Source organism: Mirounga leonina, unplaced genomic scaffold, assembly GCF_011800145.1.
Source record: "Mirounga leonina isolate KUSES-001 unplaced genomic scaffold, KU_Mleo_1.0 Mir_101595, whole genome shotgun sequence".
NCBI classification, from domain to species: domain Eukaryota; kingdom Metazoa; phylum Chordata; class Mammalia; order Carnivora; family Phocidae; genus Mirounga; species Mirounga leonina.
The window spans coordinates 17562375-17574856 of NW_023270158.1; the positions used below are offsets into that span (position 1 = coordinate 17562375).

Genomic DNA, 12482 nt, shown 5'->3' on the forward strand with positions numbered 1-12482 from the left:
TGCTGCAGCCCAAAGATTTTGAACAGTTTTGTTCTCATTTTCAATTGTTTCCATGAAGTTTTTTAATTCTTCTTTAATTTCCCGGTTGACCCAATAATTGTTTAGTAGGATGCTCTTTAGCCTCCATGTATTTGCGTTCTTTCCAACTTTCCTCCTGTGATTGAGTTCTAGTTTCAAAGCGTGGTGGTCCGGAAATATTCAGGGAATGATCCCAAACTTTTGGTACCAGTTGAGACCTGATTTGTGACCTAGGATGTGATCTATTCTGGAGAATATTCCATGGGCACTAGAGAAGAATTTGTAATCTGTCGCTTTGGGATGAAATGTTCTGAGTATGTCTGTGAAGTCCATTTGGTCCAGTGTGTCATTTAAAGCCTTTATTTCCTTGTTGATCTTTTGCTTAGATGATCTGTCCATTTCAGTGAGGGGGGTTCCAAAGTCCCCTACTATTATTGTATAGTTGTCAATGTGTTTCTTTGATTTTGTTATTAACTGGCTTATATAATTGGCTGCTCCCATGTTAGGGGCATAGATATTTACAATTGTTAGATCTTCTTGTTGGATAGACCCTTTAAGTAGGATATAGTGTCCTTCCTCATATCTTATTATAGTCTTTGGCTTAAAATCTAATTTGTCTGATATAAGGATTGCCACCCCAGCTTTCTTTTGGTGTTCATTAGCATGGTAAATGGTTTTCCATCCCATCACTTTCAATCTGGAGGTGTCTTTGGGTCTAAAATGAGTCTCTTGCAGACAGCATATCGACGGGTCTTGTTTTTTTATCCAATCTGGTACCCTGTGTCTTTTGATTGGGGCATTTAGCCCATTTACATTCAGGGTAACTATTGAAAGATAGGAATTTAGTGCCATTGTATTGCCTGTAAGGTGACTGTTACTGTATATTGTCTGTATTCCTTTCTGGTCTATGTTACTTTTAGGTTCTCTCTTTGCTTGGAGGACTCCTTTCAATATTTCTTGTAGGGCTGGTTTGGTGTTTGCAAATTATTATAGTTTTTGTTTGTCCTGGAAGCTTTTTATCTGTCCTTCTATTTTCAGTGAGAGCCTAGCTGGATATAGTATTCTTGGCTGCATATTTTTCTCCTTTAGTGCTCTGAATATATCCTGCCAGTCCTTTCTGGCCTGCCAGGTCTCTGTGGATAGGTCTGTTGCCAATCTAATGTTTCTACCCTTGTTGGTTACATATCTCTTCTCCCAAGCTGCTTTCAGGATTTTCTCTTTGTCTCTGAGACTTGTATGTTTTACTATTAGATGTCAGCATGTTGACCTATTTTTATTGATTGTGAGGGGGGTTCTCTGTGCCTCCTGGATTTTGATGCTTATTTCCTTCCCCAGATTAGGGAAGTTCTCTGCTATAATTTGCTCCAATATGCCTTCTGCCCCTCTCTCTCTTTCTTCTTCTTCTGGGATCCCAATTATTCTAATGTTGTTTCGTCTTATGGTATCACTTATCTCTCAAATTCTGCCCTCGTGATCAAGTAGTTGTTTATCTCTCTTTTCCTCAACTTCTTTATTCTCCATCATTTGGTCTTCTCTATCACTGATTCTCTCTTCTGCCTCATTTATCCTAGCAGTTAGAGCCTCCATTTTTTCTTGTACCTCATTAATAGCCTTTTCAATTTCAACTTGGTTAGATTTTAGTTCTTTTATTCCTCCAGAAAGGGTTTTTCTAGTATCTTCCATGCTTTTTTCAAGCCCAGCTAGTATCTTTATAATCGTCATTCTGAACTCTAGTTCTGCTATCTTACTAATGTCCATATTGATTGGTCCCTGGCAGTCAGTATTGCCTCTTGTTCTTTTTTTTGAGGTGAGTTTTTCCATCTTGTCATTTTGTCCAGAGGAGAATAGATGAATGAGAGAACAAAATGCTAACAGGGTAACAACGACTCCCAAAAAATATACACTAAACAAATCAGAAGAGACCCGAAACTGGGGGGAAAGAAAGGGAAAGAAAGAAAAAAAAAAGAATATGATCAAATATGATCAGCCTGGTGAATAGATCAGTGCCACACACTAGGGTTTGGGCATATTTTGGTCTGTTAGAAGACACTGCCTCCAAAAATTTTAAAGAAAGAAAAACTTGTATATGTACAAAAATAAGGGTAAATATGATGAAGGGATGGAATATGACTGTAAAGATGAAAATTATAAAATATTTTATAAGAGAAATTGGTAAGATAAGAAGTTGGTTAAAAAAAGAAAGAAAAATTAAAAAAGAAAAGAGGGGAGAGAATGTGATCAGGCAGGAGACTAGAACAAAGTCATACACTATAGATTTAGGGTATATTTTGGTCTGTTAGAAGAAACTCTATCCCAAAATTTTAAAGAGAGAACAACTTATATATATATACCAAAAATAAGGTTAACTACAATGAAGGGATAGAATATGACTCTAAAAATGAAAAATAAAAAAGATTTTTAAAAAGGGCATTGATAAGATGTTGGTTGAAAAAGGGAAAAAGAAAAATTAAAAAAAAGTAGAAAAAAAAAAGAAAATTAAAAAAATTAACTTTGAAAGACTAAAGAATCATGGGGAAAACCCATGGATTCTATGTGCAGTATTCCCCCAGCACTGGAGTTCTGCCGTTCTCACTGATCGGTAAACTTGGTCTTGGCTGACTGTTCTTGCTGATCTTCTGGGGGAGGGGCCTGTTGCCATGGTTCCCAAATGTCTTTGCCTGAGGCGGAATTGCCCCACCCTTGCCAGGTCCAGGCTATGTAATCTGCTCGGGTTTGCTGTCGGAGCTTTTGTTCCCTGCAAGCTTTCCATACAGCTTTGGAGGACGAGAGTGAAATGGCAGCCTCCCTATCTCTGCCCCGGAAGAGCCGAGAACTCGGGGCCCTACTCCTCATTGTGCCCCCAGAGAAAAGCAGTTAGTCACTCCCGTCTCCCTGGTCTCTGGCCGCATTCCGTGCTCACCCGGCCTGTGGCTGAGCGTTTCTATCTCTGGCACCCGACCCCGGGTGGAGTCTCCAAGTCCAGCAGATCCCTGTGGTGCACTCCTGCGCCTCTCCTCCTGGGGGAGGAAGGGGAGTCTCCCCAATCTGCTGCTTGTTGGGTCCCTGCTGGAGGAGCAGTGGCCCGACTGTGACGCGGATCACGGTTTATGGCAACTCTGAGCTGAGAGCCCGCGCCTCAGCTCCGTCTCTGCAGCCGGCTTCCCCGCTCCGATACCTGGGAGCTCTGCCGCACTCAGGCACCCCCGGTCTTTCTGTGACCGCGAGGGTCCTGAGACCTCACTGTCCCAGCGAGGGTTCCACTCCCTGCTTAGCCACTGGAGCAACGTCCCTCAGTGAAGCCAACTTATAAAAGTTCCAATTTTGTGCTCCACTGCTCTATCACTTGCCGGTATCGGCTGACGGAGGCCCCCTCCCCCGTCATCTATCTTCCCGAATATAGCCTCGGATTCACTTCTCTGCACGTCCTACCTTCCAGAAAGTGGTCGCTTTTCGGTTCAGAGAGTTGCTGCTATTCTTTTCTTTGATCTCCTGTGAGTTCACAGGTGCTCAGAATGGTTTGATCCCTATCTAGGTGAATTCCTGGGACCAGACGAAATGTAGGTCTCCTACTCCTCTGCCATCTTGCTCCTCCTGTTCTTTCACTTCTTCACAGCATGTGAGTCTATCAAATTTTTGTTATCTATTACTGCAAATTCAACCCCTCCCTTTCAACTGAATTCTGCATATAGAAATTTAAACTTATTGACTCGTATTTTTTTAAAGTCAAACCCCTCTTGACCTCCATAGTTCCCTCCAGCCATTCTCTTATCTTCTACAAAGGCAAATGTTCTGCAAGAGTTACCCAGTTCTCCACCTCCTATTCACTCTTTCCACTCAATGTTGTTTCTCAACAAAAACATTGCTTAATATAGGAATCAGGTCACTAAAGCGCATGGAGTTTCACTTTCTTGCTATCTAGCAACAACTTAACACTGTTGCGCACACTCTCCTCCTTTTGCCTTCATACCATTCTACTCTATTTTGTCTTCAATTTCTATGACCACTGGTAATTTTTTTTCTTTGTAGGCTCATTTTCCTCCACCCTCTCACTACATACTAAAGTCATCAAGGCCCAGTTCATCAATCATCTTCTATTCACTATATTAATCTTTCTTTTTTTTCTCCACCAAGAGGGAGATAAGTCAATTTTTTAAAAAAAATATTTATTTATTTTGAGGGGGGAAGGGGCAGAGGGAGAGAGAGACTCTCAAGCAGACTCCCCACTGAGTGTGGAGCCCAACATGGGGCTCTATCCCACCACCCATGAGATCACAACCTGAGCTGAAATCATGAGTTGGATGCTCAGCCAACTGAACCACCCAGGCACCCCTCTTTTAATCTTTCACTAGAAATCTTATCCATGCTCATGACTGCAATTGCAATCTACATGTATCAAAGATTCATATATATATGTATATATATATATATATATATATATATATATATATATATATATATACATATATATATATATATCAGAGTTATATAAATATATATAACTCAAGCACTTCTTCTGAGCTTCATACCTACCTAACTATCTGCCTACTGGCTGTCTCCACTTGCATGCTATAAAAGCTACTTCAGCAAAAAATGTCAAGACTTGTTTGCTCTTGTCCCCCCAATGCGTACCCTCCCAGTGTTCCTCAGATCTGTTAATGGCATCACCATCTAGCATTGTTTTTGCCTTCCTCTCCCTTACCTCTCACATTTAATCAATTGGAAAGTCTAATCTATCAAATACTCTATTTCTTCTGAATCTGTCTCATCATCTCCACAGCTGGTATCCTCATTCAGCTTGCCAGTAAATATAATCAAAACTATTGCAATGCCCTCCCAAATGGCTCTGGAAAACCTTTCTGGAATCCTCCCATCTAGTCTATGCACTACTGGCAAATGATAGGTTCTAAAAACATATTGATTATGTTACCCTCATTCATAAAATCCTTCAAAGACTTCCCATTTTCTTTAGCATAAAGATCAAAATTATCCTGATCTGGCCTTGACAGACCACTTAAGCCTATATTCTACTTTGCCCTTTATTCAAGCCCTTCTAGAAACAAATCTCATTTCAAGTCTCTTGGTGAGCCCAGAGCCACACTTAACCTTTGTCTGTACTCCAATGAAGTAAAAGCCTTCACTGACTCTTATTCACCTATCCATTAGAACATTTCTTTCTTGAAAACTTGGCTGCTTAGCATAATCCACTTTGGCCACTTTGGTCAAAATTGTCCTTCTCCCTTTAAATCAGCCTGACCCAATTACACATCAAATATTCTCTGACTCATAAAGGTGAGATGTGAATATCCACGATTCACTGTCAAATTCCCCCCTTTAGACTGTTTTCATTAGTCTCACACCCTTTTGATTCAGACTGTCTCTAGGAAAGATTGCTCACTTCAACCTACAGGTCTATGACTCTAAAGCCTGACTAAAGGTACACAGCTGGCATCAGACTGGAAGAGATCTGCTAAGACCCACATTGGAGAAAGCTTTCCACCAGTCCTGGAATTTACACTGGTCTTGTTTACACACATATTGTAATTATCATTTACCACCATCCCCAAACCATTGCAAAAACAAAGTTACTTATTCAATGTGACAGTAAATAAATTTCATCCAGAAAAAAAAAAATCTTCTATCACTTTAGACATTTGTCTTTATGAAGAAGCTACATATGCTTCCTTTTAAAACAGCCAAATATTTCCCTTCATTTCTGCCCCCAAATTTATGCTAAGTGCTTACTATATGCCATGGTATTAACCTCCATAGATAACAGAGATAAAAATGCATCTGTCCACATTATCAAAAAGGGTGGTTTAGTAAAATATCTATTTGACAAAATGAAGTGTTTTAGACATTGAACTGGGGCCAAGCTCGCACTGTGACTTTTTTGGGGGCGGATAATCAAAAAAATACCTTTTCAATGAATTAGGATTAAATCAGCTTCTAGACTAGAGGCTCTATCAAGTAAATTGGTTATCTCCACACAATGAAGGCTTTGTGGAGTGAACACCATGGAAACCGTCTGCTTCTGTTCAGTCTGTGAAGATTTTAAGGGAAGCCTGGGCACCAGTTGGCATGCAGTTCTAATAATTCAGATCAATTCAGGCAACAGGATGTGAAATTCCACAGAGAGGTCTTTCCTCATTCAATTTTTTTTTTTGTATGTCTGACTTTATAAATTTGGAAAGAGGTTGCACAAGATGCCTGAACTTCTCTTTTACATAAGAATCCTTTGGAGAGTGATTATACTCCTTTTTTGATATACAGATTTTTAAGAGGGATTTCAAATTTTTCTAGGGCAGTTGTGAGTGCAGAGCTTTACCTAAGAAAAAATGTCTATTCATAGGCATATAGGTTAATATGTTACACTTTCTTTCTGAAATAGAATGAAGCAAAGTATCAATGAGTTTGTACTATTCTCAGGTGTTAGACATTCTTTTTCTCTTTTCTTTCCTAATTGTGACACACTGATTCCTTTGGAAAGAGGTGAAACCTAAACCTAATTCTTACATGATTTAAGCTCGAAGCTATTCCTTACCGAATCCTACTTGTATGGGTGTGTGTGTGTGTGTGTGTGTGTGTGTGTTTTCCTGTTGCTTCCATTTGGGCTTGTTGCTTCAACCATCTCTCTGAGTTGCTTAGTTAAACTTTTTCTGTCCCAATGTAATATACAGTCAACCTCCACTCCAACGTCTAACATTCGACACCACCCCTTTGAGTTCTGGGAAATAACTGTCAGCTGCTAGCATTGTTTTCCCTCTCCGATATGCAGCCAGTAGGCATCCCCATCTCTTTATGCCAACAGTGAGGATGGAAGGGTGAAGGGGAAACAGAGACGGTTTCAAAAGGCCTCTCCTGCTCTTTTTCTGAGCACCAACAGCCCACATTCAGTGCTTAGTGTCTCAGTGACATTTATACTGCTTTTAGCAAAATGAACAAGGTCTCCTTCTTGGCTCCTACTCAGATCCTGGCTTTCAAGTAACAACTGCACATTTATTCTATTCCTTATCAATTTGGCAACTTCTGCTTCATCACCTTCTGTGGTTTGTCCCCTAGTTTTCACATTTCCACTACTCTTTTTTTTTTTTTTAAGATTTTATTTATTTATTTGACAGAGAGAGACACAGTGAGAGCAGGAACACAAGCAGGGGGAGTGGGAGAGGGAGAAGCAGGCTTCCTGCGGAGCAGGGAGCCCAATGCGGGGCTCGATCCCAGGACCCTGGGATCATGACCTGAGCCGAAGGCAGACGCTTAACGACTGAGCCACCCAGGTGCCCCGACATTTCCACTACTCTTAAATATTTTTTCCGATACTTCAGCTGGAACGCATGGCAAATTAACAGATTCTTCCAATTGAAATCCATACGTGTTCATAAATTGGGTGCTATCTATTCTCCCAGCATTTTGCCAGTGGTATTTTCTACCATGCTTTGTACTACCTGAGGCCGGGGATTTCATCACCAACTAAAGACATCATACAGACATAACTCACTTACTTTCTCAAAAACCCTCAAGAAAAACCCTGAACAATTATTTTCAATGCCATATTAAATCTTGGATTCTGTGCATTTTTCTTTTTTCATTAAATCACTCTTTTCTACTAATTCTTTTTTCTTCACTTTTAAAATTCTCATAAAATCATTGTTAATGAGCTGATATGTAGTAAGTTACTCATAATGGGCCTCTACACCCTCAGAATCAGCTCATTATTCTATTCCTTATCATTTCCTCATCTTACTCTCATAACACTTTTTACTCTGTACTTAACATTATGTATGTTACAATAGACAAGTATGTCTGTATGTTATTACAGATTCTAACCCTTAAATCCAGTCAACTTTATCCAATTTAAAATCCTTTTTTTATACCATGAAAATTTGACTTCTTACTCTGTTTACAAAATGATTTTTCTCCTATCATTGTTGATGAGCACTCTGTCCTCTATTTTTCAAGCATATTCTAAAATCTCATCTTTGTTACTATGTGTGATTAACTGAAGTGACTTTTACAAAGGCACTCATTAAAAACTAAAATTTGTAAGGTCCCATAGAGCAGAGCAACCATATCTTTCAATTTTTATTATTTGCAAAGGATTTATTATCAAAACAAGGTCATTTTCAAAGAGACCTTCCGTTTTCTGGAAGTTTCAAAATATCAAAAAGTATGGTGCATATATATCAAATATTCAAAAGCTTAAAATTTTCCCTTAAGATTGTATTCTCCAGGGGTGCCTGGATGGTTCAGTAGGTTAAGTGTCAGACTCTTGATTTTGGCTCAGGCCATGATCTCACTGTCGTGAGATCTCATCGAGCCCCACACTGAGTCCCTTGTCAGGCTCTGTGCTGGGCACGGAGCCTGCTTAAGATTCTCTCTCCCTGGGGCACCTGGGTGGCTCAATCTTCAAGCATCTGCCTTTGCCTCAGGTCATGATTCCAGGGTCCTGGGATCGAACCCCGCATCAGGCTCCCTGCTCTGTGGGAAGCCTGTTTCTCCCTCTCCCACTCCCCCTGCTTATGTTCCCTCTCTCGCTGTCTCTGTGTCAAATAAATAAAATCTTTAAAAAAAAAAATTCTCTCTCCCTGCCATCCTCCCCCCACCACAAAAAGATTGTATTGTACAAATGAACTCTACTTCATCCAGTTGAATTTCCCATAAAGACTATGCAAATTAGATCCTTAACAGTCCCTTATGGTCAAAATTAAGAGATATATGTCAGTGCGTAAATATTTTAAGTAAATAATTTTTTAAAAAAATACAGAAACACATCCAAAAGAATTAGATAAATACTTGCACTTTAAAAACTTGTCAGTTTCGAAGTGTCAATAGTATATCATTGTATGGAACTTGTGCTACATGATAATTGTGCTAATGAGGTCAGAGGAGCCTCTTAATGGACACTGATTGTATTATGTTAATTTTCTGTACAGTGACTGTCATATAAAGTATTAAACTAATGTGCCACATTTATATAAACTTTAGTTCAGTCACTTTCAATATACCATTTGGAACTCATCATTCCCAAATGTGCAAACTTTGAAAATAGAAATACTCCAAGCTCCCAGACTTAACTAATTTGATTAGTGAGCTAGGTTATGAATGGCCATTTTACATCTTTAAACATCTTTGCCCATGGAATTTCATAAAAACTTGAGAGCCTCATATTAGAAGTGGAAGATCTTTAGAAAGTTAAGTGTTGACTGTTGTGCGATATGCTAACTATTACAGGATCCTAAGGCTCTAGACCTAGACCCGGCAACTCAACAAGCCAAATTTGTAATGTACATTTTAATTAGCTAGAACACACACTTTTATGGTTAATGGAAACAAAACTATGATTCGTTTTCAATGGTATTACAACATGGAAGAAATCTTTTTGGAAGAGAGGTAAGAGTTTAAGATTTTGTTAATTATATTTTTTAAAGATTTGTATTCATTTATTTGAGAGAGAGAACAAGAGGGAGCACAAGTGGGGGGATGGGCAGAGGGAGAGCGAGAAGCACTCTCCCCAGCTGAGCAGGGAGCCAGCCGGGCTAGGGGCTGGGGGCTCTACGCAGGGTTCATCCCAGAACCCTGGGATCATGGGCCGAAGGCAGATGCTTAACCAACTGAGCCACCCAGGCGTCCCTGTTAATTATATTTTTAATAATTATCCTTTTCAGAGTTCTAGAAAATGAGAAAACATTTTAATTCCATATCAGTACATGGGTACTCTCCTGATCCCAGACCATCTGATGAACTCATATTCATCTTCCAAGATTCAGTTCAAGATATACAACTTCTGTGAAGGTTTTCTTGATTAACCTCTCCCTTCCCCTCCCCCTTCAACTTTCTTTCTGGGAAAGCCAATCCCTCCTTCCGTTATGTTTCTACATGTTACTTGCTTCTACATATTAAATAGAGTATAAATTCAATTTGAATCAGAGAGATCTTATAAAATATCAAATGAAATTCAGTATAAATCCTGTTAGTGCTAAAAATAAAGTATTTTAGAAACTTTAAGATGTGCTGAGTACATGGTAATTACTATACTTTCATAGTTATAAAATATTGTAAGGGGGAAAATCCTATTTAACTCAGAGAAAACAAGTCAACATTTCGATAAATACGTCCTCCCAATCAAGGTAGTTTGCGTACTGTATACACACACATACATACACACACATATGTGTGCATGTTTGTATAGTGTGGGTGTGTTTTTCTTGGTGGGATGGAAGAGATAGGGCCACATGATTGCCTTATAGTTTTTTAATGTGTGTGATGTAAGTAAGCATTTCTATGTGTATGTCTGTGTATGTCTGTATGTGCTTTAAATGTAAAGTAAATATGGTGCCATGGAAAATTATTGAACTGAAAGTCAGGTATCACAGGTTTAACCAAGCATTGTGATCCTTATGCTGTGTTCTTAGGCACGTGACTTAATTTCTCTGATCTTCCTTTACTTCTTCCATTAAATTGCAAAGGTTAAAAAGCTTCCATTCCATCAAACTAGTCTTAAAATAGAAACTAACATATACTTTTTAAAAATTACTCTTTATTTACCTTGCTAATTAAAGCAATTCTGACCTGAGATACAAAGCTGAGGTCAGTTTTGCTTACATTGCAGCATTGATACTCTAATTATATTAGTCTGTTTATCTAGCAATCAAATTAAATAATGTCTAAAGATATTATAACTTCCAGTTATAATAAGAACCCTACAAGCTCAACAGTTTACATGGCACCTGAAACAAAATACGATGAATGAGAAAGGACGCTGTCTTCAATTATTATAAACTTGCTACAGTAACAGTCCTATCAAGTAATCTATTTTCCTTATGTTTGCATGATCTTACTTACAAGCTTAAATATATTTCTAGTTTTATATGTGTAAGTTTAAGCACATCACTCATAAAATTATACGTTTCAGTACAGTAAAATTTAATGATTCCAGATTGTGCAGAAACGCATCTTGAAAAGATACTAAAAAATCATTTTCTATGTAGTTTACCTTGGCCTAAAATATGCCTATTTAACGTGTTTTAAAATTCTGAATTCTAAACCAATATATAAAATGTGTCCTTAAAATTGTGCATCTTGTTCATTGTCAATTATGGCAAACCAAATTATATGTTTAAGGCATATAAAAATACTGCCTTTTAAAATATATGCCCTTGGATACAAACCCCAGTGATTTAGTATTTTTTAAGCTATAAATACTAGAAACCTCCATGAGTTATCTGGCAATGATATTAATCTTTGTACCTCCAGGATAGCTGACTGCACTGAACAGAATGAAACTCCTACAAAATTTTGTTTCTCAGCGAAAAAGTAGAACTTATCTAAACTACTTCAACATCTGGTAGATAAAAATGACTGAAATAATCTTCTTAATTTGGTAACAGATCTTAAGCATTTAAAAATACTTTGGTAATATTTATTTCTATAACATGATAGGGTTGCAAATAAGTCACTTTCACATCTTCTGTCAATAGAACTTTCAGGAAAACATACCTTAAAAATTAAGGAAATCCCCCAAATTCTAAGATGTCAGAACCAGTTATATTAGAGGAATTAGTTTTAAAGCCAAGGAGTGTGCAAGCATGTGGACAAAAATGGCATGACATGGAGGACTGGAAATAAAATGATGCTAAGCCACAGATGCCTAGAGCCTATTTTTCATTTTCAGTAAGTTGAAAGTCCCTGTGAAACACAGTTCTGTGCAAGAAAATCACCTTAACACAGGTTAATAGAATTATTCTGTTAAGTGAAAGATGAAATCTTGTCATAGTAATAAATCTATGATCATACAATGTAATATGCTCAAGTGGAAAACTCTGAGCCATTTATTTTAAAATCAAATTTGATGTTTATTTAAAATGATGAAACCAAAAAGAGCTGGGTAAGCTCTTGGGAGAAATAAATGTGGGTCACTAGAGGGCGCACACTCCCTTTCACTGCTTGTCTGGTCCTCAATTTGGCTTTTTTATTTTCTTATCTACATAAAGATAACATGGTGACAAATGGATTTTTCATGGGAGTTTTCTTACAGAAAAACATAAAATGTCCAAAGATATAGATAAAATTGTGTAAAAAGAACACGTTAGTAAGACACCCTCAGATGCACAGTTAAAATGCCTTCAGCCATCTGAATACACACACCAAAGTACCTTAAAGTCATAAAACAGAGATTCCCTGGAGAAAACATCTTCAATTCGGGGAGACACGCTTAAACCAAATAATAAGGCAGCATTTTCTGGACTTCGCAACCCAGTAGTTTTTCCCCAGTTCATTAATTATACCTCATTTTTGAACATTTATAAATAGGCAGACACTCATGCTCTATAAATCTGCCTATAATTATATTCCTGTATATCTAGATGTTAATTTTACACTCAGTCACATTCAAAGGAAAAACAGCATTTTAAGCATCTTGTTCATGTCACATGCTTTCATAAAGAAAAAATTTATATCCCATGATAATA

General features: G+C 38.0%; 1 protein-coding gene across 9 annotated transcripts in view; it reads right to left on the reverse strand.

Moving 5' to 3' along the window:
• DMD (dystrophin) overlaps nucleotides 1-12482 on the reverse strand; it is a 1717438-nt gene that overhangs the window by 1409251 nt on the left and 295705 nt on the right. The window lies entirely within an intron of this gene.